A 27251-nucleotide genomic window follows, 5' to 3' on the forward strand; every position below is an offset into this window, starting at 1 on the left:
CAACAAATATTTAAAGTGTCTACTTTGACTGGAATGAATGCAGATTAATACAGTATACTTAGCATAAAAAAAACTTTATTTCTGGGCATCAGTTTCTATTGGTTTGAGGAAGTATTAGAAACAGCCTCAACTATTGTATGACCCAGATCAGGTGTCCTGAAGAAAAATAGGAGTTACAAAGGAGTAAAAATATAGAGAAGCGTGTTTTTCAGGGAAAAAGAAAATCCTTAACAAATCAGTTGGAGGAGTTGATCAAAGAAAAATCATTTACAAAGATTTTATTTTTTTTTTAAATAAAGAAGACAAGATGCACTCAACAGTAACTAATAAATAGGAGAATTATTGCAGCAGTTGAGAAGAATGATCCTTATAGAGCCATCTAAGGATATATTGTTTGTTTGTGTCTCTTCCAGAAGATAGTACTGTGGAACCTATGCATTATAGCACAGAAGATGTAGATAAGCCAGAAGTATTCTAACTCTGGAAGATGCAAAAATGGTTCCTGAGTTATTAGGGAAATCATTGCATATCCTGTGAGTCCCTTCCAGAGGAGAGAACAGAAAAAAAGACAATGAATTACAATCAAAACAGAACCCCAGAAGGTTGATCACTAATTTAGAAGTAGTGCCAGATACTGAAGTTCCCAGACACTAAGATGGGCTCGAATAATGAGTCACATTAATGGAATATCCTTAAAATATACTCCATCAACTTTTCCAGAAGTTATAGGGCCTCCTTATAGCCTGTTGGATCAACAATTAACTCCTCTTTTTCAATCTCTTCAAAATCTTAATTCTTCTGCCTACTTTTGTAGGCTATACTACACTTCACTCCCAAGCATTTTATGTTCCAGACAAACTGGCCCGCTTTTACATAGAATTATTTTTCTTGTACAGAACTTTTTGATCTCTCACCTCCGTGCCTTTGCATAGGGTGTGCTCTCTACCTGGAATTCATTATCTCTTCTCCTTCAACTCTAGAATCCATAGCTTCCTTCAAGCCATATCTCAGATTCTACAGAAGATTTATCCTGATATTTTCCAGTTCTGTTCTCTACATTAAATTACTTTGTCTATTTCCCCCCTTCACATATCTGGCTACATGTACCACAGAAAATAAAATAAAGAATAAATTCCCTGAGAACAGGGGACTTTACATTAAAAATTGTGTATCTCCAGCATTTAGCATGACTTTCCAATTAATAAGCACTCACTAAATGTATGTGTATTGATTCCATGATTGAATGAGAAAAATCTCCAGGCAAAGATTATATGTAACATAACTCATTTTCAGGAGAGATAGTGGTATGGTCAATAGCATCATTAATCGCTAGCAAGACAATCCAAATCTCAAAATGGTAACCATCAAAACAATCTGGTACAGGATACAAAATAAAGCAGTGGACAAGTGAAATAAATAGAATAGGCACACAATAAATCGTATTAAATGGACGTAGCAATATGTTTGGTAAAACCAAAAAATTTAAGCGATTACATACAAGGGAAAGAACTTCTTTGTAATATGTATATAGATATACACACACAAATAATTAAAATTGAGAGGGTAACGTCAGTTAGAGAATAGTTGAACATATATAATCATGATGTAATACTATTGAAATATATAAAATTACATAAAGCATGCTTTCAGAAATATCTGGGAAGACTTAAATTTACTGATGCAAAGTGAAGCAAGCAGAACCAGAGCAAAATACACAATAACAGCAATATTGCATGATGATCATGAGGGACTTAGCTTGTTTCAGCATTAAAATGATTCAAGATACTTCTGTAGTATTTATGATGAAAAATGCTATACACCCCCAGAGAAAGAACTGATTGTGTCTGAGTCCATTTCTTTTTTTTTTTAATTTTATAATTATAATTTTTGATAGTACATATGCATGGGCGATTGGATTCAGAAGGTAAAGGTAACCTGGGTAGAAAGACAATAGTGCAAACAGTTTACACTCAATTCCCAGTGTTCCTTCTCTGGGTGTATCTGATTCTGTCCATCATTGGATATCATGATTTTCTATCTCTGTATGCTTCCCCATGAATAGGGGATCATTGTTTCCTCTTGGAAGGCATAGTCTTCATGTCAGCCGGTTGTGGCAACTGAGAAATAATGTCTAGGAAAACAAGCTGCACGACATAAGTGCTGTCAGGCTTTCTGCCTTCAGAACCTGCTGTTTGCAAGCAATATCAGGGTTGGCCCACATGCATCAAGGCACAAGGCTATCTCCGAAAGAGCACGGAGAGTTCCAAAGACCCAGTTTTTGTCTCTCTTGGCTGAAGTCACCAGACTGCAGTGGTTCCTCTCCCCCAAGAAAACAAAAGCAAGCTACCCAGTCTAAAATTGACTAAATTCTAAATTTTCTAAATTTAAACTCTAATTTCTAAATTTTGACTCAGTAGAAACCTGGGTTTAGATCGTGCTTCCTAATATTTATTAGTTCTATTGGCAAATCAATTTGCCTCTCTGATCTCAGTTTCCTCATGTGTAAGAAAGAAGTTGAACTAAAAGATTTTCCTATTCCCTTCTGGTGCTAAACTGATGGTTCTAATTTATATGTATGTATGTATCATGTTTATAACTGAAGGACAGGTAGGTGGTGCAGTGTATAGATTAGTGGACCTGGAGTCAGCAAGATTTATTTTCCTGAATTCAGATATTCCCTAGCTGTGTGATTCTGGACACATCCCTTCAACCTGTCTGCCTCAGTTTCCTAACATGTAAAATTGCTGGAGAAGGAAAGGCCAAACTATGTGGGTAATTTTTCCAAAAACACCCCAGATGCGGTAACAAAGAGTCAGACATTACAGACTGCACAAGAAGAATACATGTGCCGCTATAGGTACACATTGTTATCTTCCTTTAGAATAATTCCTACTTGTAAGATTGCTGTTGCTAGCACCTAGCACAGTATCTCCAACATAGTAAGTGTTTAATTAATGCACATTGATTGATCAAATCTGTGGAATCTTTTTCCAGCTTTAAATGGAATATTCTAGTGTTTCTAAACCACATTGGACCCTTCAAAGATAATAAGTAACTTTGGAGAGCTATGGCTGGGAGGTTTGGAACAACCTTTCTATTCATTGTCTCCTTTCAACCTCCCAACAACATAGACCTTACAGTTATTAACATTGTCATTTTATAGACAAGAAAGCAGTCTTAAAGAGATTGAGGCCCTTGTTCATGGTCGTGTAGACAGGTAGTAGCAGAAGCAGTTTTTTTTAAGTCTTTATTTCATGCCCTGTGCTCAAACACCTGTGCTGTGCAAATATGGATATCATTGAAAGCACTGGCTCGATGTCAGTGAGAATTATGAGGATGGAGCTCATGGAAACCCACAGAGGGTAGGTACTCTTCTTTCATGGGAAAACTGGCCGCCTGTAACCAAAACTAGCCCCCTCCTCATTTTTTCCTCCCTGCTTTTGGCAGCCTTAGGCTTTCTTGCCAGCCCTCAACTTTCATCAGCCTCAGTTTCTCTCCCTATTTTCCATGTATCATATCAAATTTACTCATTTAATTAATAGTAACGTTTCTGAGTCTGGGATAAGAGTAAAATATTTTGATTGCCCATTTCACTCAGACTGCATATCATAAATGTAAATATATCACATTTTCATTCTGTTTATTTTGGTTTTGTTTGTGTTTGTTTTTTTTTTTTTCTTTTTTGTTTGTTTTTTTGTTTATTTATTTATTTATCTATTTACCCACTTATTTCTTTATTCATTCATTCATTCATTCGTTTGTTTGTTTATTTATTTTCTTGATTTACAGCCCCAGTGGCAGCCACTGGGCAAGCATCGGCAGAGAACATGATTGTGTGCGCGCAGAGACCCTCCCCACTGTCCGGCTTGTCAGATGTCCACCATGTCCAGCAAGTTGGAGAGGTGCCGCTCCCAGACGAGCTCCTCCTGTCGAGTGCGCTCAATCAGGCTTTCTAAGTGTCTCAGCTTGTGGGTCAGAGAGCCGCCCATGGCGGGGCCGGCCTCCGCCCCTCGGCGGCCTTCTGGTCCCGGGGGCTGTTGGGCGCTGACCCTCGGAGGACGGGCCGCAGAGCCTGAGGCGTCGATAGGAGAGCTTGAGGAAGGTAGACGGGGAGGGGGCTGGAGTCCGGGCCCTGCTCGGCGTCTCCCGACAGCCAGTGACGCAGCTGCTGTTCGAACCTCCTGCTCTCCTCCTTCTCCAGCTGCAGGCTGGCGGCCAGGCGCCCCGGGAGCAGCTCCTCGGCCGAGGCGGGGCGGGCCAGCTCCTGGGCGTCGGGCACGCGGCCGGTTTGGCCGCTGTCGGGGGCCCTGGTCCCGCCGTAGGGAACGTGGAGCCACGACGGGGAGAGGCTCTTGGCGGAGCGCCAAGGCTTTAGGCCCAAAGGTCGGCGGGCGGGCCGCTGCACCACCTCCTTGTGGGTCTGCAGCCGGGCGTGTGCCCAGGCCCCGGGGACCTGGTAGCTTTGTAAGTGGCTCTTGAAAAAGTAGACGCAGATGTGCCCATCTTGGCTCAGAGCCTCTGGCGTGACGGGCAGACTGGGAGGCTTCCAGTCCCGCAGCTTGTGATTAATGCACAGAGCGATGATGTCATCCCACGGAATCTCCTCCCCACGGGGCCCCGTGTCGCCCAAGGCCCCCAGGTCTTGGTTCGTCCACTTGGCGTACGTCCGACTCAGGAGGTTGTCCAGCTGAGACTGCAGGATGGGCTGCGTCTGGCCACAGCTCGGGATCTGCGAGACGTAGCGGGAGATGGCGTTGCACGCCAGAGGCCAAGGAGCGCCCGGGGCGGGGAGGTCCACGGGGGGCAGCTGCAAGGAGAGAACGACCTTCTTCAGCCAGGCCAGGTGGCCGGGCGCGTTCCAGCGCAGGGGAGGAAGCAGCTTGTTGCCGCCCGGCTCGGCGAACTCCGTGATGGGCCAGGACAGCTGGCAGAGCTGCTCGGAGGAGGCCACGTCCGCCAGGAAGTGCAGCACGCCGTTGAAGAGCTCGATGATGGCGCCGGGCTCCTGCCAGGCCAGGCCGGCCACACGCCGCTCCTTGCGGTCCTGGAAGAAGCGCTCGCTGAACTCGCGCCTGACGCCGTCCTCGATGTACTGGGGCAGGGTCTGGCAGCAGAGCTCCGGGGAGCTGGGGCAGCGAGACACCAGCCACTGGACGGCCTGCGACACCCTGTTGGTGCCTTGGACATCGTTGACGGCAGCTGGGATCTCCAAGACCGTGTAATCCGAGAGAAGCTGCGAGGAAAGCAAGTCCCGAAGCCTCAGACCCTCCTCCACGTCCCTCACGCTGGCCCCCTCGCGGCCGGGCACCAGAACCACCAGGGGCACCGGGGGCTGCAAGGGCTTGGCCTGCAGCAGCTGTTGGAGCCGCAGCAGGGCCGAGAGCCAGGACGCGTCCTCCTCGGCCGCCACCACACTCTTGCCGCGGGGGGGCAGCACGAAGAGAAGGCCGCTGGTGCCCAGAAGGGCCTTCTGCGTCTCCGTGGCATCCAGGGCCCAGTCGCTCAACAGGCCGTGGGCCACCTTAATGCACACGTTGACCCGGACCGCTCGAGCCCCTTTGGGGCTCCAGGCCTTCAGCAGGGTCAGCGTCTGGATCCCCTGGGAAGCGTGACGGGCCCCCTTTTGGAAATCTTCCCCACCCATGAACTTGACCTTCAGCCAAGTCTCTAGCATCCTGCTGGGATAGCCAGAGGCGGGCTCTTCACTGTCGGCCTCTTCACCGTCCGGCAGCGCCAACACCAGCTTCCAGAACACCTGTTCCCGCTGCCCAGGGTAATGCTCGGCGACGAGGGCCGGCAGGTCCAGAGGGCTCCACACCGCTTCACTGAGCAATTGCTGGTAGAAAGAGTGAACCTTCATTGGATGGATCGTCTTGTTTCTCGTCCACTGTAACCTGGTGCAGGAGAGCCCCAGTTTTCCCGGGTGCCCCAGATCCGGGACTCCTTTGGCCAGGCGCTCTTTAGCAAGGGGACACTGGGCACGGGGGCCCAAGGCCTGCAATCCGTTGCTGAGGTCCACACGGCAGGGGGCCGCGGGGAATGGTCTCCTCTGTCTCTGGAGTTTTTTCCGCGCTGCCAGGGCTTTCCTCCACCTCTGCCAGTATTGACAGAGGCCCTGAAGTTCCTGCAGGGTCTCTCGGGCACTCTGGAAAATCTCCTCTGGCAAGAAGAGATCCATGAGGCGATCGCAGACGTCTTCAGAGCAGCGGGCCACACAGGCCCTCCTCTCGGTCTCCAGGGCGCTCTCCAGCTCCTGGGCCCGTCTTTGTTCTTCAGCTCTCTTCTGTTCTTCTTGAATTCTTGCTCTTTCTTCCTTCAGTTCCTCAGCGGCGGTCTGCCTCAGCATGTCCCCGGTGGTGGTGGCCAGGAGCTCCTCCGTGAGCACTTGGGAAAGCCTCCAGGCCGCAGCGGCGTAGGCAGCTCCGGCCTGGCCGACTTCTTCATAGTAGCCTCTGAGGACGTCCCGGGCAAGGTCTTCCACGACCCCCACGAGGTCCGAGTCGGTGTAGCTCGGCCGAGGCCGGGGAGCAGGCAGCTCGGGCCGCCCCACGGGCTGGAAGCCAGATGACGAGGCAGCCCCTGGCAGGACAGGGCCGGGAGCCCCGAGGGCTGGCGGCAGCCCGGCGCTCTGGGTCAGCAGCGGCTGAGGCAGGGGCGGGCAGGGCTGCGGCGGAACACACAGCGCCAGCGCTTCGGTCCCAGGGCTGCCTTCTTCCAGCTTGCCGCCTCCCCCCCTCTCCACAGCGGGTTTCTGTCCACGCGGAGCAGACTCGGGGGCCGCGCTCTCGCCCACGTATTCGTTGTGGGTGTTGAAGCTACACGCCGGGATGTGACGAGGGACGGGGGGTAACGGCCCCCCATTCACCACTTCTCCAACGGAGACGGTGAGCTTCTCGGTGATCAAAGGGCACTTCTTTGCCTTGGCTGAGCCCCCGGCTTCCAAGAAGGCGGACCGCTTCAGCTCCACGCAGCCATCAGACACCGCGAGGCCACAGGAAGTCAAGAAGTCGCTGGCTTCCTGGGCATCTCGAAACAGTAACATGGGCACCAGGTGATCCACCGGAAAGCGTGTGGATCTCCGAGCGCTCCCCGTGTAGGCCACGAGGAGAGCCCGCAATGCCTCTTTCCGGATCTGATGGAAGTAGCAGTGCAGGAGGCAGGCGTTGAGGTAGGAGGCAGAGCGCACCAGCTTGAAGAACCGGACAAAGTTGTTGCTGTTCACAACCGCCAAAGCCTGCACCGCAAATTTCACCTCGGGGGAGTTTCGCACCTCGGGCCGGAACTGCTGCACCTCTCTCAGAATGTCGCCCTGGTGGAGATGGAGCAGAACTTGGTAGCCTCGGAATTCCGCTTCCCGCGCACAGAGGACGCCCTCGTCGGCCAGGTCCTGGTACATCTCCTTAAGGCTCTGCAGGCACTTGGTCATGTTCTCCTGGTTAATCTTGGCGTCGAAGGAGCCCACGGGCTCCTCACACATCGAGTGCGCACAGTGGATGTGGAAGCGGGTGCACTTCTCCATCAGCGACACGGTGAGCGGGTCACCGAGGTGCTGCTGGGTGATGTCCTTCCTGATGGCGCGGGTCCTGTTCCACACAAAGTCGTACCAGTCGCGCGAGCTCCCTTCCCTCCGGTCCAGGACCTGAGTGACCAGGTAGTCCATGGTCATGCCCAGCACCCCGGAAGGACGCAGCTCCTGAGGCAGAGGCTCCTCCTGGTCAGCGGAGGAGCGGCTGTATTCCTTGATTGCCGCCGCGTGGTCCACCTGATCTGTGCCAGGGATCACTTCGAAAGAGCTCAGCTGCTTCCTGCTCTCTCTCATGTAGCGCTCTTTCTCAGGACACATGTCCCGGCACGTGCCCCAAAAGCCTTTGGCTTGGTCCAGAGCCGTTCTCTTCCCGCGAGCTTGCCTCAGGATCTTATCCCTCCGGTCCAGGAGGCGGTACTTGTCCTCCGACGTCTCGGCCACCGCGCCCATCAAGGTGCTCAGGCTGCTCACTGACAGTCCCGGCAGGTCTGAGCTCGGGATCTCAGGCCCACAATCCAAGGGCTCCCCCTCAGACTGCAGAGACTCGGGCTGCCTCGATTTCTTCACTGGACAACTCTTCCCGAGAAGGCTGCTGCTCTGGCCAGTTGCAGGTCTCCAGAGGGCTTTGGGCAGCGGGGAGCGCTGGAAACCAGAGTCTTCCCAGCTCTGACTCGCTATTTTCTCCTTTGGGAAAAAGGTCTTCTTCCTGGGACTTCTGTTGTTCTCGCGCCAAAAGAGGAGGACTCTGTGCAAGCCTTTCCCTTTCCCTTTCTTCCGAGCCCGGGCTCCAGAGGCGTGGTCCCAGAAGGGCACAGAGCCGAGCTTGCCTCGGCGCCGGGGATGGATGCGCCGCACCTTCCTCAATCGGCCAAAGTGCTCCTGCAGGATGGCTCTGTCCTTGAGGTAGTTGGGGATCTTCTTGCACTGAATGGCGGGGAGCTCGCTGGGGGACAGGCTGCTCGAGCTCTCCACGCTCTCCTTCTTCCCTCCGCGGCGGGAAGGGGTAGCCCTGCAGGCGGACACTTCCTGGCTCCTTTTGCCACCCATCTCCTCTTCCTTCAGCCGGGGGCGAACAACGTGGACCAGGTGGCTCCCGCTCCAGCGCTTTGCTCCGTCTCACTGGATTCTACACTGCCCACTTCCTTTTTCATTCCTGTGCTTCCCAGGTGGCCGCCTCCTTTGTTACTCCTCAGCGTGTCCTGCAGCGTCCCCCCGAACGAGCCGCCAGCCCGTGGGCGAGCCAGGCGAGGAGGGCGCTTCTTTCGAGGATGATCTCCCTGGGACAAGAGCTGCATGTCCTCCACACAGTCGTAATCTCGTCTCCTGGGTGAGCCGTCGTGCTCTTTCTTCCTTTTCGGCCCCTTCACGTGGCCAGAGAGCGACCCTCCGTGGCCAGCAGCATCTCCCCTTCCTAGCTTGCCCTCTGCTTTGCTCCTAGGAAAGGGCTCCCCTCCAGAGCCCGAGGAGGCGAAGCTCGTGAAGCCGCTCCCTGAACTCCCAAATGCTGGTTTAGGGCCCCTCTTTTCCTCCTCCACATTCTGACTTGGAGAGGCAAAAGTGGAGGAGGGAGGCTTGCTAGATGCGTTGGAGAAAGGAAGACTCGGGCTGCTGCCTGAGCTGCTTGAGCCCTGGGAAAACGTGAAGGAACCCAGCGCCCTCAGGCCCCCCACTAACTGGGAGGGAGAAGGGGAAAGAGGCCGGACTGATGTCGCTCTCCATCTTCTCCGGCTCCGATTGGCGCCCAAAGATTGGTCTGAAGACTGAGCCTTCAGGAGCCTTAAAGCTGAACTCGGATGCCCCCAAACTACAGCCGGATGCCTTCCGGCTACGGTGTCCAAAGCCCGGGGTGCTGGGGAAAGTTCCGTTGTTGGTGGGCATCTTGAAACTAAATCCCGATGCACTGGGGGTTGCAGAAGGCGCTCTCGAAAACAGGAGCCTGGGGGCCTCCGGAGGTGCTCGGGAATCCGAGCTTAGAACCTGAGGAAGACTGGGTCCCCCAAGAAGTCTGGGCCAATCCCGTGCTCTGCCCCGAGCCACGGCGCTCGGGCTGGTGCCTGAGCTGCTTGAGCCCTGGGATAACGTGAAGCAGCCCAGCGCCTCAGGCCCCCCACTAACTGGGAGGGAGAAAGTGAAAGAGGCCGGACTGATGTCCCTCTCCATCTTCTCCGGCTCCGATTGGGCCCCAAAGATTGGTCTGAAGGTTGTGCTTTCAGAGCCTTAAAGCTGAACTCGGATGCCCCCAAACTACAGCCGGATGCCTTCCGGCTACGGTGTCCAAAGCCCGGGGTGCTGGGGAAAGTTCCGTTGTTGGTGGGCATCTTGAAACTAAATCCCGATGCACTGGGGGTTGCAGAAGGCGCCTCGAAAACAGGAGCCTGGGGGGCTCCGGAGGTGCCCGGGAATCCGAGCTTAGAACCTGAGGAAGATTGGGTCCCCCAAGAAGTCTGGGCCAATCCCGTGCTCTGCCCCCGAGCCCACGGCGCTCGGGCTGGTGCCTGAGCTGCTTGAGCCCTGGGATAACGTGAAGCAGCCCAGCGCCTCAGGCCCCCCACTAACTGGGAGGGAGAAAGTGAAAGAGGCCGCACTGATGCGGCTCTGCGTCTTCTCCGGCTCCGATTGGGCCCCAAAGATTGGTCTGAAGACTGAGCTTTCAGGAGCCTTAAAGCTGAAGTTGGATGCCCCCAAACTACAACCCGATGCCTCCCGGCTACGGTGCCCAAAGCCCGGTTTGCTGGGGAAAGCTCCGAGGTTGGTGGGCATCTTGAAACTAAATCCAGACGCACTGGGGGTTCCAGAAGGCGCCGTGCATTCAGGAGCCTGGGGGGCTCGGCAGGTGGCCGGGAATCCGACCGTGGATCCTGAGGAACACTGGGTCCCCCAAGAAGTCTTGGCCAATCCCGTACTCTGCCCCGAGCCCACGGCGCTCTGGCCAAAAAGCCAGGACTGACCGAATCGAAATGGTGGCTGAACCTGGAACGTTCCCAGGGAGCCACTGGTAGAAGAGGAGAGCAAAGAAATCACTTCCTCCTCTAAGTTTGTCTTCATCGCGGCCATCCCAGCAGCTCCTGGAAGCACGCACAGAAGGACAGGCAGACAAAGGTAGACGCCGAAAGGAATCAGACTTACCTGGCTTTCCCGGAAGTCAATCCTACCTGTGAATCTCCACAAGCCGGCTTTTCCTTTAGTCCTTGTGAATCTGCTCTTCTCCAAGTGTCCCCAGTCAGCACCAAAGTGGAATCTCAGATGCTCTTCTTCCTGAATGCTGGCTCCTTAAATCCTCCCAGAGAAGGGGCTTGTGGGAGGGAACTCCTTCTAGACCAATGAGCAAGCCCTTTGAAAGGTGTTAACTCCTTTCAGCATCCTGAAAGTGTCAAGTGCTTTTAAAGGTGCGAACGAAAGGTCTGAATTCTGCCCTACAGAATTGTTAGGTACCTACTTAGCACCCAGGAAGGAACCTAGCTAGCATTCCCCCCTTTCTTTTGATTTAGCACATAGGGTGGTCATGACCTTGAAACAGGTAGACATTGCCCCAAAAGTTATCAAACTGTGCATACCCTTTGATCCAACAGTGCTACTACTGGGCTTATATCCCAAGGAACTACTAAAGAAGGGAAAGGGACCTGTATGGGCCAAAGGGTTTGTGGCAGCCCTTTTTGTAGTGGATAGAATGTGGAAAATGAATGGATGCCCATCAATTGGAGAATGCTTGGGTAAATGATGGTATATGAATGTTATGGAATGTTATTGTTCTGTAAGGAGTGACCAGCAGTATGAATAAAGAGAGGCTTGGAGAGACTTACATCAACTGATGCTGAGTGTCCATCTTTTCCACATTGAAAACATCTACCAGTTTCCTTTGAAGTCCTTTGCCAGGAAGGAACCTGCCTTTCCATGTTCATCACAGTCTGAGTATAAGGAGTATTGGTGCCCACTGTAGCCCAGCATCTTATGACCTCCTCTAAAGAAGCATCTTTGTCTAGTCCCCAATTAATTGTTTTGCAAATCTCATTGGCATTTTCCATAGCCAAATGTCTAGTCATTTTTTCTGTAGATGCATTTTCTCCAATAGCTCTTTTGATAGCAGTTAACAGACATCCCACAAAATCTGCAAAAGATTAATTGGGACCTTGCTGTATTTTAGTGAAAGCCTGCCCTCAATCTTTCTGTCTAGGGAGGGAACCCCAATCTTTTACTGCAGCCTTAAAAATTTGTTCATACACTCTTATGGGATAATCAATCTGTTCTGAATTTTCTCCATACTGACCTTCACCTGCTAGCTGGTCAAAAGTGAATTGTGTCTTAACTGTTGTTTCCCTATTGCCTCTGACTTGAATCCTACATAGTTAATGAAATTCTGAAAGCCACAACAAGTTTTTTCCAGGTTCTAAACCTGCCTTGTGCTGGAACTCTGTCTTTCCAGAAATCAGCCGGAGTCAGAATTACTAAACGTCTTTATTCTTGATCTTTTACAGTGAAGGTCAGGGGATTAGACCTAGCAATCTATACACACACACCTTCCTCCCTCAAATGGAGAGAGAGAGAGAGAGAGAGAGAGAGAGAGAGAGAGAGAGAGAGAGAGAGAGAGAGAGAGAGAGAGAGAGAGAGAAGAGAGAGAGAGTGTCTCAATTTCCTCTTCCTCCTCCTACACCTCCACATGTCACTTCCCCCTCTTTGTCCCATCAATCAAAGCAGCACACAATCTCTGGGGAGGGTCAACCTTCAAACAAGTTAATAGGGAACCGCCCAATTGGCAATTAGTCTCACGTGCTCCCATTATCCAAGTGCATTTGCTCAATTCTAGCTCTTTATATCTCCTGCTTTCTTTTTGTTTTAGACCACAGTTGAACGTGACATCCCTGACTTTTCAGGGAGGTGAGAACCCCAAAAAGGAGGTCATCATGCTCCCCTTATTTCTCAGGAAGGGAGATGAAAAACACCACAGGGAAAGGGGATTGCTAGCGGATTTCTGGGTTGAAGGGTCTTTTTAGAGACAAGTATGCACAAACCCATCAGCATGGAGTTATTACACAAGCACATAGCAATAATGCAAAGGCTATTATTGATGACTCTCCCCACAGTCAGTGCAGGTTGGATGTGGTGTAACAAACAGGAATTGTACATGCAAGTAGTGATATGACAAACAATATAAATCAACATGGTTTTGTAAAAGATTTCCAGAAGTCCTAGAAGGAGGGTATGCAAACATCAGTCACACATAAGCCTTCTTCAGCAACCAAGAGATAGTCCAAAACCAGTCTGTTGTTCATTGCTTCATGTGTTAGGGAATCCAATGATCCCCACAAGTTTTTGAAGTCCTGCAACAGTCTTTTTATATGTTAGGGAATCTAATGATCCCTACAGGTTTTGAAGTCCTGCAACAGTCTTATGATGCCTCAGAGAATCTAATGATTCCTGAGGACTTTCAAGTCCTACAATAGTCTTATCATGTCTCAGAGAATCCAATGATTCCTGAGGATTTTCAAGTCCAACAATTTTTGAGGTCCATGAGGCAAACACCATAACTGCCAGGTTCTTTCAGTGGTGGGCACAGTCAGCAACAGAACCACCCAATGTTTCTTGGGTCTTCTCCTTCATTTCAAGGGTCTGCTCTGTCTCTCTCTGATGGACAAGGCGAATACGGCTCATTGGCACGCATCTGATTCCTTTTCCATCTGTGGAGATACAAGCAAACCCTCTCCCCCAAGCAGTTAACCTATCTGATCCCTTCCATTCACTACTTTCTGGGTCTTTCCACATTACCTGGCGATTATCTAAGGACAGTGGAGCTGCTTGTACTGGACACTGCCCTTCCAACGGGTTATAAAACCTGTCTGCTGGAGCCAGTGCATCTTTGTCAAAAATTTTAAAATTAATGGTGTAGAAAACTAAATTTAGAAGTTCTCTAGGATTACCCGTGGCTCCCCCTTTCTTTTGTTTTTGAAGGAGTGTCTTAATATCTCTGTTTCTTCTACTATTGCCTGCCCTTGAGGATTAAAGTGTATGCCAGTGGTATGTAAAATCTTATACTGTGCACAAAATTGTGCAAAATGTTTAGATGTATATGCAGGTCCATTGTCTGTTTTTATTGCTTGTGGCACACCCATAATTGCAAATGCTTGTATAAGGAATTCAGTGACCACTTGGGCCGTCTCTTTTGCTGCTGGCATTGCAAACATGAATCCTGAAAAGGTGTCTACCACGACGTGGATAAAAGATAGACAACCAAAAGATTTATAATGGGTCACTATCCATTTGCCAAATTTCATTAGGTCTCAAACCACGAGAGTTATTCCCTGGAGGGAATGTAAGAGCATGGAAAGAAAGGCAAGACATGCAGGCTTTTACTATGCTCCTAGCTTCTTCTCTTGTTATTCCAAATTGTAAATGTATATTTGGGCAGCCTGATGATATTTAGAATGAGATTCTTGTGCTTCTTGAAATAAAGGAGTATTGGCCAATATGGTTAGAAGGTTATCTGCCTTTGAATTACCATCAAAAATAGGGCCTGGAAGTCCACGATGGGAGTGGACATGCAAAATATAAATCTTATCTGGATGCTTTCTCACTCACTGAAGTTCCTTAAAGAGCTGATATATAATTGGAGGTTACAAATTTTATTTGGGCTGTGGCAATTCTTTGTACCACACCTACTGAATAGGCCAAATCAGATATTATATTTATGTCTCCCGGATAATAAGCAAGAGCTAGAATGATTGCATACAATTCATTCTGATGAGTGGACTGAAAAAGAGTTCTGATTACTCTCTTTATAGTTAAGTCACGAGAGTATACAGTGCAAATATTATGTTTGGATGCATCTGTAAAGATAGTTGGTTCTTTAAGAGGAACTTTAGAAACCTTTCCTTCAAGAATCCATTGCCAATTATGTAACAGTCTGGTTATCTTTAATGGAGACCCGTGTGTAAAATTTGGAGCCATGGCTAATAAAATTTGCCACTCTGGGATAGTTTCACAACACACATTAGCTTGTACATTAGTATAAAAGGTGTGTATCTTGTCAGGTCTTATCCCAGATAATTATCCTGCTCGTTTAATTGCCTTTAATAAAATTCTAGCCACAAGCACTGGGTAAGGAATAAGGCTTTATTCTGGTTGTGCTGGGAGGTTCGCCCACTCTATCACACTGTCTCCTTGATGAAGGACTGTGGGTGCTTCTTGTCTGGCAAAAACTGATATTTCCAAGGGTTTTTGAGTGACTCTTTCAACCACATTGGATAAAGCCAGTTCAAATTGTTTCAAAGCCTCTTGAGCTTCTTTTGTAAGCTGGTGTGGTGAATTTAAAGCACTGTCTTCCCTTAAAATGTCATATAATGGTTGCAATTGACAGGTAGTCAAACCTAGCACAGGATACATCCATTGGATATCTCCTATGAATTTCTGGAAGTCATTTAAGGTGTTTAGCTTCTCTGTTCTTAAGGAGAGTTTTTGTACTGTAAGCACCTTATGATATACTTCATATCCTAAATATTGAAAAAGAGCATGTCTTTGAATCTTTTCTGAAGCTATGTGCAATTTATAATTCCTTAGTGTTTCTAAGGTTTTTTTGTAGACATGCTTCTAACATTTGTTTCTCAGGTGCACATCCCAATATATCACCCATGTAACGAATAACATTACTTTTGGAAATGCTTTTCTTACTAGTGTAAGAGCAGCAGCAACATAAATTTGACACAGAGTAGGGCTGTTTTTCATTCCTTGTAGCAAAACTGTCCATTCATATCTTTTATAAGGCTCAGTTAAGGTAATGCTGGGCACTGAAAAGGCAAATCTTTTCATATACTCCTTATCTAGAGGGATAGAATAGAAACAATCCTTAATATCTATAACCCATAGAGGCCATTCTCTAGTCAACTAAGTAGGAGATAGAAGTCCAGGCTGATAGTTTCCATCTGTTCACTTACCTTTCTTAAATCAGTCAACATCCTCCATTTTCCAGATTTCTTTTTTACAACAAATACTGGGGAATTTCAAGGACTTAGAGAAGGTTGTAAGTGTCCTTGGTCAAGTTGTTCCTATACTATGTCTAGTAAGGCGTGAATTTTATCGCTACCTAAGAGCCACTGTTCTATCCAAACTGGTGTATCAGTTTTCCATTGGATAGGAACTGGTGAAAGTGGTGGCAGGCCTTCAACAGCAGCCCTGCCTAAAAAAACGAAGTACTCATTTTTAACCCTAATTGTTGTAAAATGTCTCTTCCCCACAGATTGATGGGTTTTTTCAACTATAAAATGAGTAAAAACTCCTGTTTCACCTTCAAATATCCATCTTAAAAGGATGGCACTAACTTCAGCTATAATTGATCCTCCTACCCCAGACATGTAGGTGTCTGCCTTAGTCTTTGTCCAGTGACTGGGCCAATTGGCACCTCCAATGACTATGCAATCTGCATCTGTGTCTGCCAGTCCTTCTAATGGTATGCCATTTATACAGATGGTGAGCATAGGTCGGTCAGCTGTCACAACTGCTGTCCAGTATATTCCTGGGTTTTGCTGCTTGATGTCAGAACATAGGTGACTATCACCAGATTGATTATTAGGGGTTTGTATCAATAAACCCGATGCTACTACTTCCCCTGGTTGATAAGTCACACATTGTCTACCTGTGTTAGTGACTGGGATATTATCTACACATTCCCCAGTTTCCCACATCAGTGTATGAATGAACACTGTTTTGTAAGTACTCTCAGGAGGTGAAATGGTCAGGCCTACTGTCCATGGAGGCAAGGGATCCATAGGCTGGACAGGAACAGAGTTCACCTCTCCAGGGGTTATCTCAGGTGTCCCAGATGCATACAACTCTATCCTCCCATCAGTGGCTCAATTTCCTCTTCCTCCTCCTACTCCTGCCACACACATCACTTCCCCCTCTTTGTCCCACCAATCAAGTCAGCACAGAATAGCTGGGGAGGGTCAACCTTCAAACAAGTTAATAGGGAACCGTCCAATTGGCAATTAGTCTCACATGTTTCATTATCCAAGTGCATTTGCTCAGTTCTAGCCCTTTGGGACCTTGCTCTATTTTAGTGAAAGCCTCCCCTCGATCTTTCTGTCCAGGGAGGGAACCCTAAGCTTTTATTGCAGCCTTAGAAATTTGTTCATACACTCTTATGGGATAATCAATCTGTTCTGTATTCTCTTCATACTGACCTTCACCTGCTAGTTGGTCAAAAGTGAATTGTGTGATAACTCCTGTTTCTCTATTGCCTCTGATTTGAATCCTAAATAATTCATGAAACTCTGAAAGCCACAATAAGTTTTGTCCAGGTTCTGAACATGTCCTTGCTATGGATTTCCTATCATTTGGGATTAGGATTTCATAAGACAAATTAACTATTAACATCTTAATATAAGATAATGTGGCTCCATAAAGGGTGTAATCTTTTTTTCAAATCCTTCATTTTATCCAAATTAAAAGGGGTGTCACTTCTCTTTTTTTGACCTGAAGAGTCAATCTCTTCAATCACAGGGTATGCATCTATAAAATCACTTACATCCTGTCCTTCTCTCTTAGCCTTAATCAATGCTTTTTCTAATCTTGTCATAGGCTGCTTAACAGGCAATTCGGTTTGTGTGTCTGCCTCTTCTCCTCCTCCTTCTTCTTTCACCCCTGAAGGGTTAATTGAGGGAGGAGATGGGAAATGCTCCTATTGCTCAGAATCATACTTAACTCCACTATTATCTGATTCATCTTTCTCAGCTAGTTTAGTTGACCTCTCCCCCTTTTGCTCCTTCTTCTTTTTCCTTATTCTATAACTTATATAATTTCCCAAAGCCAATTGACTTATATTGTATGTTTGAAGTGTGTCTTTCTTTTTTTATTAATTTTATAATTATAACTTTTTGGACAATACATATTCATTGGTAATTTTTTACATGATCCCTTGCACTTTTCCAAATTTTACCCTCCTTCCCTCCACCCCCTTCCCTAGTTGGCAGGCATTCCCCGTACATATTAAATATGCTCTAGTGTATCCTAGATACAATATATGTGTGCAGAACCAATTTTTGTTGTTGTTGTTGTTGTTGCAAAGGAAGAATTAGATTAGATAACCTGGGAAGAAAAACAAAAAATGCAAACAGTTTTCACTCATTTACCAGTGTTCCTTCTCTTAGTGTAGCTGATTGTGTCCATCTTTGATCAATTGGATCTGAGTTGAAGATATCCACTTCCATCAGAATACATCCTCACACAGTATTGTTGTTGAAGTATATAATGATCTCCTGGTTCTGCTCATTTCACTCAGCATCAGTTGATGTAAGTTTTTCCAAGCCTCTCTGTATTCATCCTGCTGGTCATTTCTTTCAGAACAATAATATTCCAAAACATTCATATACCATAATTTACCTAACCATTCTACAATTGATGGGCATCCATTCATTTTCCAGTTTGTAGCCACTACAAAAACGGCTGCCACAAACATGTTGGCACATAGAGGTCCCTTTCACTTCTTCAGTATTTTTTTCCCAATATAAGTCCAGTAGTAGACTGCTGGATCAAAAAGTATGTACAATTTGATAACTTTTTGGGCATAATTCCAGATTACTCTCCTGAATTGTTGGATTCTTTCATAACTCCACCAAAAATGCATCAGTGTCTAAATTTTCCCACATCCCCTCCAACATTCATCATTATTTGTCCCTGTCATCTTAGCCAATGTGACAGGTGTGTAGTGGTATCTCAAAGTTGTCTTAATTTGCATTTCTCTGATCAATAGTGATTTGGAACATTCTTTCATATGAGTGGAAATAGTTTCAATTTCATCATCTGAAAATTGTCTGTTTATATCCTTTGACCATTTATCCATTGGAGAATGGCTTGATTTCTTATAAATTAGAGTCATTTCTCTGTATATTTTGAAGATGAGGCCTTTATCAAAATCTTTAACTGTAAAAATGTTTTCCTAATTTGTTACTTCCCTTCTAATCTTGTTTGAGTTACTTTTGTTTGTACAAAAGCTTTTTAATTTGATGTAATCAAAATTTTCTATTTTGTTATCAATAATGATCTCTAGTTCTCCTTTGGTCACAAATTCCTTCCTCCTCCACAAGTCTGAAAGATAAACTATCCTATGCTTCTCTAATTTATTTGTAATCTCATTCTTCATGCCTTAATCATGAACCCATTTTGATCTCATCTTAGTATGTGGTATTAAGTGTTGGTCCATGCCTATTTTCTACCATACTATTTTACAGTTTTCCCATCAGTTTTTGTCAAATGATGATTTCTTATCCCAAAAGTTGGCATCTTTGGGTTTGTCAAGCACCAAATTGCTATTTTTATTCACTATCTTGTCTTGTGAACCTAACCTATTCCACTGATCAACTTGTCTATTTCTTAGCCAATACAGGGACCTTGCTCTATTTTAGAGAAAGCCTCCCCTCGATCTTTCTGTCCAGGGAGGGAACCTTAAGTTTTTATTGCAGCCTTTGAAATTTGTTCATACACTCTTATGGGATAATCAATCTGTTCTGTATTCTCTCCATACTGACCTTCACCTGCTAGTTGGTCAAAAGTGAATTGAGTTTATAACATAGATATAATATATCTATGTTTATAACATAGATATAACAGCTAGGCCACTTTCATTTGATTTTTTTCATTAATTCCCTTGAAATTATCAAATTTTTGTTCTCCCATATGAATTTTGTTGTTATTTTTTTGTAGGTCATTAAAATTGTTTCTTGGGAGTCTGAATAAATCTAAATAAATTGATTCATTTAGGGATTATTGTCATCTTTATTATATTCGCTCAGCCTATCCTGGAGCTCTCAATATTTTTCCAATTATTTAAATCTGACTTTATTTTTGTGGCAAGTGTTTTGTAAGTTTACTTATAGAATTCCTGACTTTCCTTTGGTAGATATATTCCCAAATATTTTATACTATCTACAGTTATTTTGAATGGAATTTCTCTTTGTATCTCTTGCTGTTGCATTTTGTTGGTAATGTATAAAAATGTTGAGGATTTATGTGGATTTATTTTGTATCCTGCAACTTTGCTGAAGTTCTGAATTATTTCTTATAATTTTTTAGCAGAACCTTTAGGGTTCTCTAAGAATACCATCATATCATGTGCAAAGAGTTACAGTTTGGTTCCCTCATTACCTACTCTAATTCATTTAATCTCTTTCTTGGCTCTAGTGTTTTTAATACAATATTGAATAGTAATGGTGATTGTGGTCAACATTGTTTCACCCCTGATCTCAATGGGAATGGTTGCAATCTTTCTCCATTACATATGATGGTTATTGATGGTTTTAAATAGGTGCTACTGATCATCTTAAGGAAAAGTCAATTTATTCCTTTACTCCCATGTGTTTTTAAATAGAAATGGATGTTGGATTTTATCAAATGCCTTTTCTGTATCTATTGAGATGATTGTATGATTTTTCTTAATTTCGTTATTTATATGGCCTACTATACTGATAGTTTTCCTAATATTGAACCAGCCCTGCATTCCTGGTATAAATCCTACTTGATCATGATGTATTTTCTTGGGGATGATTTTCTGTAGTCTTTTTGCTAATATCTTATTTAAGATTTTAGCATCAATATTCATTAGGGAGATTGGTCTAGAGTTTTCTTTCTCTGTTTTCAATCTACCTGGTTTGGGTATTAGTACCATGTCTGTGTCATAAAAGGAATTTGGTAGGACTCCTTCATTTCCTTTTTTTTCAAATAGTTTATATAACATTGGAGCTAATTATTCTTTGAATGTATGGTAAAATTCACTTGTAAATCCATCTGGTCTTGGAGATTTTTTTTTAGGGAGTTGATTAATAGCTTTTTCTATTTCTTTTTCTGAAATGGGATTATTTAGACTATTTACTTCTTCCTCTATTAATCTGGGCAAGCTATATTTTTGAAGGTATTCTTTCATTTCATTTAAGTTATCGAATTTATTGGCATAAAGTTTGGCAGAATAACTCCTAATTATTGTTCTAATTTCCTCATCATTAGTGGTGAGTTATCCCTTTTCATTTTTAAGACTAACAATTTGCTTTTCCTCTTTCCTTTTTAAAAATCAGATTTATTAAGGATTTGTCTATTTTGTTGGTTTTTTAATATAACCAACTCTTAATTTTATTAATTTAATAGTTTTTTTTTTTTACTTTCAATTTTATTAATCTCTCCTTTTATTTTTAGAATTTCAAGTTTTGTGTTTTTCTGGAGATTTTTAATTTGTTGCTTTTCTAGCATTTTTAGTTGTAAGCCCAAGTCTTTGACCTTCTCTTTCTCTATTTTATGCAAGTAGGCCTCTAGAGATATAAAATTTCCCCTTATAGATCCCTTATTACTGCTTTGGCTGTATCCCACACATTTTGGTATGATGTCTCATCAATTTCATTTCTTGGGTAAAGTTATTAATTATATCTATGATTTGCTGTTTCACCCAATCATTCTTTAGTATGAGATTATTTAGTTTCCAATTATTTTTTAGTCTATTTTCCCCTGGCTTTTTATTGAATGTAATTTTCATTGCATCATGGTCTGAAAAGGATGCATTTACTATTTATGCCTTACTGCATTTGATTTTGAGGTTTTTATGTCCTAATATATAGTCAGTTTTTGCTTCTCCCAGGCCTAATGTGCAACTGGAAGTTGAATTTGCCCACATTTCTCATTCTTATAAAGTGAGTTGAAATGTTTGAATAATTTCTCTGAAATCCTTCTGGATATCTAACTTTTTGTTAGCCTTATTCACCAAACCAGGGGGAAAAAAGTCTTGCTCAGGAGAACTTGAAGCCAATTAAAGGACCGTCAAACAAAAGTTAGGAATCGCACCATTCTTCTTTCCATCTTTTTTAGCATTCTCATTCCATTATAGTATTGATTATGAAAGAGGACATGAGAAAAGGGAATCTTCTTATAGGAAGGAAGGAAGAAAAGAGAGACTGCTGAAAGAAGGAAGAAGACAGAAGAATTTATATATATATATAGATATAGATATAGATATAGATAGATAGATTTAATTTTTTTATCCCACAATAATTCAAAACTATCTTTGATCCTTAATTAAAACATTTCTTTTTGTTTGTTTTTTTTTAAAGAAAAATAAAGAGCTAAAATATAAAACTTGCTTTGTGCACGCACAATTTTATTGTACCTGAGTTTTTCCTTCCTTCATTTATAACAATGAGGATGTTTAATTATATGGTCCATGGAGTGCCTTTCAGTTTTAGAAATAGAATCTTGTCATCTCTATGGTCTTTTCTAGCTCTTAACATTGTATAGGTCTCTGATTCTTTGAAACATAGTTCATTAAAGAACCTAAGCATATTCACATAGGTCCTATTGAATGAAATCTCTCTTGTTACAAACAAAAAGTCAAGCAAAATTGCATAAATAATTGGCTGCATATGGAGTATGTTGCACCTATTTCCCCATTTCCACAAAAAAGGAAGTATATCACCAGATTGGGCATTGTCATTGATATTTAATTACCTGTTAATGTTAACTTCATTTACCTTATTATGTGAGTTCAGGTTTTGTTCTGTATGAGTTCATATAAATTTTCCCATATTACTATATTTATTTTGGAGAAGGAAAGCAGAATGGGCATTGGTCCTGTGATTTTTTGAGAGTATAGAATTTCCATTGTGGAAATTAGATTTCATAAGCTCATCTAAGCACTGTCTCAAATGAGACTTGTCTCTGGGGTTCTGAGAGAATAAGTAACACATTTAGGTTCAGAGAGTTTGCACATATCAAAGTAAGGATTTGAACTTAGCTCGTCCCAACCCCAAACCTAACATTCTGCCCATTATTTAATACTTTCTCTTTAATTTAGAAGGAGCTAGGGCAACTGTGAATATATGAAAAAAATGGTATAAAAATTCTGCCTAAGTGAAGCAAAAGGACAAAGAAAAATGAGAAGAGACTTTCTCATATCTTCTGAGATCCTAATAATATTTTTCAATAAGCTCTATTCTCTGCACAAGAACGAACCTGGGTCTTTTGTCCATGAATTTCCACAATTCTTTCTCTCTCTCATTATTGACTTGAGGTTACAAATGCAGGAACTTATGGACACCATTCTATAAATCACTAACAGTCTTGCTGCTAAAGAACTAATTACTTTGACAATCCCCATCTTTTATACCACATTTATTACCAATGATTTTTCTAGGGGATAGGGAGGGAATGAGAAGGAAACACTGGATGCCTTTGTCTCCATCTCCTCACATGGTGATCAATCTTCAGAATAAAATGAGGTAGGAGATGTCATCCTTCCAGAAGGGATTGGATAAAAGATGGCCTGCTTTAACAGCTGATTATTACACATTTGCATACAGAGATTTGCAATTTGTACCTATCAACATGTTCCTCTCTCACTTTCTTTAACACTTTGCTTGGAAGTGAATATTTAACTACTGATTACTGAAAGAAAGCATTCCAGGTGGGTTTTCTAGATTTCTGTGTATTTTTCACTTTATCAGAACAGACATATACATTCTAGCTTATAAATAGGCATATCTATAAATACAAAATGAGAAATATCACAGACTATTCAGAAGACTGTGAAATATAAAATATTTTTCTCAATGAATAGTGGTGAGCTGCGTTATGAGATGATTGCATTCAGGAACCAGGAGGTACAAATGTTTGTTGTCCTCTATCCTCATCAGATAATATCTAAAAAACACATCTGAGAAAGCAAATGGATTAGATAAAGAACAAAAACAGGGGAAAAGGATGCTAAAAATACTTGAGTCCAAATTATGGATTGATCTCTGTTTAACTCTTAAATCCAGATTATAGATTCATCTATAATGTGAAGTTCATATCTAGGGACTGAGTTAAGGAGGTGGGCATGTTTTGTCTGAAGAAGAGAAGACTCAGAGGGAGGGAGGACATTAAAACCTTTCTCAAATGATTGAAAATTTACCTTGTAGAAGAGGAATGAGACACATTCTGCTTGCTCCTAGATAGTAGAATCAAGATTAATTGAAGGAACTTGCAAAGATGCAAATTTAACCAAAACCTTCCCAACCCTAAATCCTTAAATGAATGGGGTTGCTTAAGGTGTAAGGAGGGTATAAGTAGCATGTTTTGCCAAACTGAGAGCCTTTGATAAAGGAAAGAGTTATTATTTTCATTTGCATGTGAATAAACTGAGACTGAGAGAAATTGAATGATGTGCCCATAATAACAATGCTAGCAAATATTTAAGTAGGATTTAGCATGAATCTGTTGCTTTCTTCTCTTTCAGTTTTGTAATATGTATTCCAAACTGACAATCTTATCCTTGATTTTGTCAAGAAACTTTATAGTTGGGGCAGCGACATGGGCAGTGGATAGAGCACCAGCCCTGAAGTGAGGAGGACCTGAGTTCAAATCTGGACTCAGACACTTAACACTTCCTGGCTATGTGATTTTGGGCAATTGTCTCAGCAAAAATAAATACATAAATAAATAAACTCTATAATATGTTCTAGAATAAATATAACTTCTGTTTTTGCAGTGACTTTTGCTTTTCTTCATGATTTCTTTCTCTGGTTTTAGGATTTCCTATATCTATCTATCTAAACATATTATATATATATATGTATATACATATACACATATGCACATATATACATGTACAATAAATACATGCACATACACATAAACATATACCTAAATAGACACACTTGTGTATGCAATACATATATACTATGTGTGTTGTATATATATGTATATATATGTACACACACAAATATACATATTTTGTTGTTCTGTATACACACACATCTTTATTCATCCACTTTTTTAAAGAAAATAAAAATTATCATTCCAGAAAACTGTTGAAAGATCGGTCTCATACCATCAAGTTCTACTGATTTCTAAGAATTCAAAAGCCTTCTTGAATTATGATCTTTAGGTCATCTTGCTTTCTGCCTCTGCATTGTCCACTTTGATATAGACATATACTTCTATAGGATTTATTATTGGCTCCTTTCCTAGAAATGTGTTTTCCCCTGTGAATTTCTGGGACTCTTCACTGTTATTCTTCTCATTTTGTTTCTACTATCTATGATAGACTTCTGGGAAATGTTATCAACATGATGGAGAACTAGACATCTTCTCTGATTCTAATGGCCTGTTGTTACATTCCAAAATGGGAATTGTGCTCCAGAGATAAAAACAATTTCAGCTACACACACAATTTAGAACACCACCATCTAAACAATATAGCAACTCAAGCTAACAGCAAAGAACACTAATCCCTAACCCTTAACATTTTCTCTTATAACCCATTTTCCCATTACTCATCCCATTTTGGGTAGCAGCAAGATTTCACAAGACTTGTAGCAGTCTTGAAAAATAACTCAACTCTCTACTCCATATTGAATTTATGAGATTGAGCTTTGTAGATGTGCACAGGTAACTATGGGAAGCTCGGTAGCACAGTGTATAGAGTGTCAGGCCTGGAGTCAGGAAGACCTGGGCTTAATTTCAGATTCAGACACTAGGTATGTTACTCTAGACAAGACACTTAATCCTACTTGTCTCATTTTCCTCATCTGGAAAATAAGATGGAGAAGTAAATGGCAAACCTCTCCAATATCTTTGTAAAAAAAACAAAACAAATAACAACAAAAAACAAACCTAAATGGATTCATGAATAGTCAAATCTGTCTGACAATGACTAAACAAGAACAAATAAATAACTTTCCTCTTTACATTCATTATCATAAGATCATTACTTCCAATAAGAAAGGGATATTAAAGATCTTTGATTCCAAGTTTTGTTTTCCAAATAATGAAACAAAAGATGATAGAGATGATATAACTTGCTCAGTGCTACACCACTAAATACTTATTGGGAGAATAATTAAATGTGGGTCTTCTTAACTCTTAGTTTAAAGTCTTTTGGATGGAATATAAGAATGTGCTAGATCACAGATTGAAAGATAGATGGGAGTTCAGAGGCCTTCTAGGACAACTCCTTCAATTCTGAGAAGTGGAAACTGAAGCATTGGAGTTTTAGATGATTTTGCACAAAGTCACATAGGCAGCAAACATTGGAGGTAAGGTAGGAAGCCAGGTACTCTAACTACAGAATCAGTTTTTAGGTCATTCATGTTGATTTTCTACTCATAATGCCATAGGTGATTAAGTAACAATAATTTAGGAAGCTGGATAGATAGTCCAGTCAAAGGAGTGGGATATCAGCACCTGATAGAAAGAGAGAGAGCATCTTTAGAACAGACACAGCAAATTGCAAGAAAATTCTCCCTTCCATATCCAATTAGGTCTTTTGCTAAGTTGTCCCTTTCTAGAGTGAACACACCAGAAATGAAGATGAAATTAAAGCTATTATTAGGAGTTATTTGGCCTAATTATATGCAAACAAATTTCACAATCTAAGTGAAATGGATGAATATTTACAAAAATATAAATTGCCCATATTAACAGAAGAAGAAATAGAATACTTAAATAACCTTATTGTAGAAAAAGAAATTAAGCAAGCCATAAATTAGTTCCCCAAGAAAAATCTCCATAACCAGATGGAACTGTAAGTTAGATCAAACATTAAAAGAACAATTAATTCTAATACTATATAAAATAATTGTAAAAATACATAAGGAAGAAGTTCTAACAAATTTCTTCTCTGACAGAAATATAGTTTTGGTACTTAAACCAGGAAGATCAAAAACAAAGAAAGAAATCTATAGACAAATTTCTCTAATAAATATGATGCAATTAAAATATTTCTCCATAGATAGATAGATATAGTACTTTATTTTTCAAAATATATGTGAAGATAGTTTTCAGTATTATTTTTGCAGAATTTTGCATTCCAAATTTTTGTTTCTGCTTCCCTTACCTTCCCTCTCTCCAAGATAGCATGAAAGTTTATATAAGTTAAATATATGATGCAAAAATTTCAAATAAAATTCTAGGAAGGAAATTATAGCAATATATCACTAGGATTATGCAATATGACCAGGATTTCTTTGTATCAGTAAGAACAATCTGGTTCAATGTTAGAAAAACTATAAGCATAATTTACCAAATCAATGATAAAAACTAAGAAAAATCATGATTATTTCAATAGAAGCAGAAATAGCTTTTGACAAAATGCAACAGGAATTCTTATTAAAAATACTCCAAATCTTAGAAATAAATGGAGTGGGAGGAGAATTATGGGAAAATACCTGAATATGTCAGAAAATTCTAAGCTCTCCAGAGAACATAATTTCTTCCCATAGTGAACATAGTATGAACAAAGAAGACTTGGGGTAGAACAGGAGTCTTCCTGATATAATCTGAGAAGACCTGAAGAAAGACCCCAGAACTGACTTTTGACCAATGTGAAGTATAAACATTTCTAGACTAGTTCCAAAGAAACAGAAATTGAGGAGCCCTGGTACTAACTGGGCTTGGAGGTAGCCTTAGCCTAAATCACAGGAACTTTTTACCCGCATACAGCCTGGGGAGTCAGAGATCTGAGTCCAGGAATATTGGGGGAGCTTCAGGCTGATTAGAAACACCAGGCCCTGCTGTGCTGCTGAAATGGATTTATAGAAGAACTCAAAAAAAGACCTCAAAAATCAAATGAGAAAAGATTTAGGAAAAACTAATAAGAAGGAAGAAAGAGATAAAGAAAGAATGAAAGACAGAATGAAAGAAAGAAAGAAAGAAAGGAAGGAAGGAAGGAAGGAAGGAAAGAAGGAAGGACGAGACAATGGATGAACTTTGAGGGAAGAATTAAGTA

The 27251-nt window shown here is 42.7% G+C and overlaps 1 pseudogene; it reads right to left on the reverse strand.

Annotated features, from left to right (window-relative positions):
* Positions 1–3869: 3869 nt before the first annotated feature.
* On the reverse strand, positions 3870–10570 carry LOC141562558 (germinal-center associated nuclear protein pseudogene; annotated as a pseudogene).
* Positions 10571–27251: the final 16681 nt, after the last annotated feature.

Source organism: Sminthopsis crassicaudata, chromosome 3 (assembly GCF_048593235.1).
Source record: "Sminthopsis crassicaudata isolate SCR6 chromosome 3, ASM4859323v1, whole genome shotgun sequence".
NCBI lineage: Eukaryota > Metazoa > Chordata > Mammalia > Dasyuromorphia > Dasyuridae > Sminthopsis > Sminthopsis crassicaudata.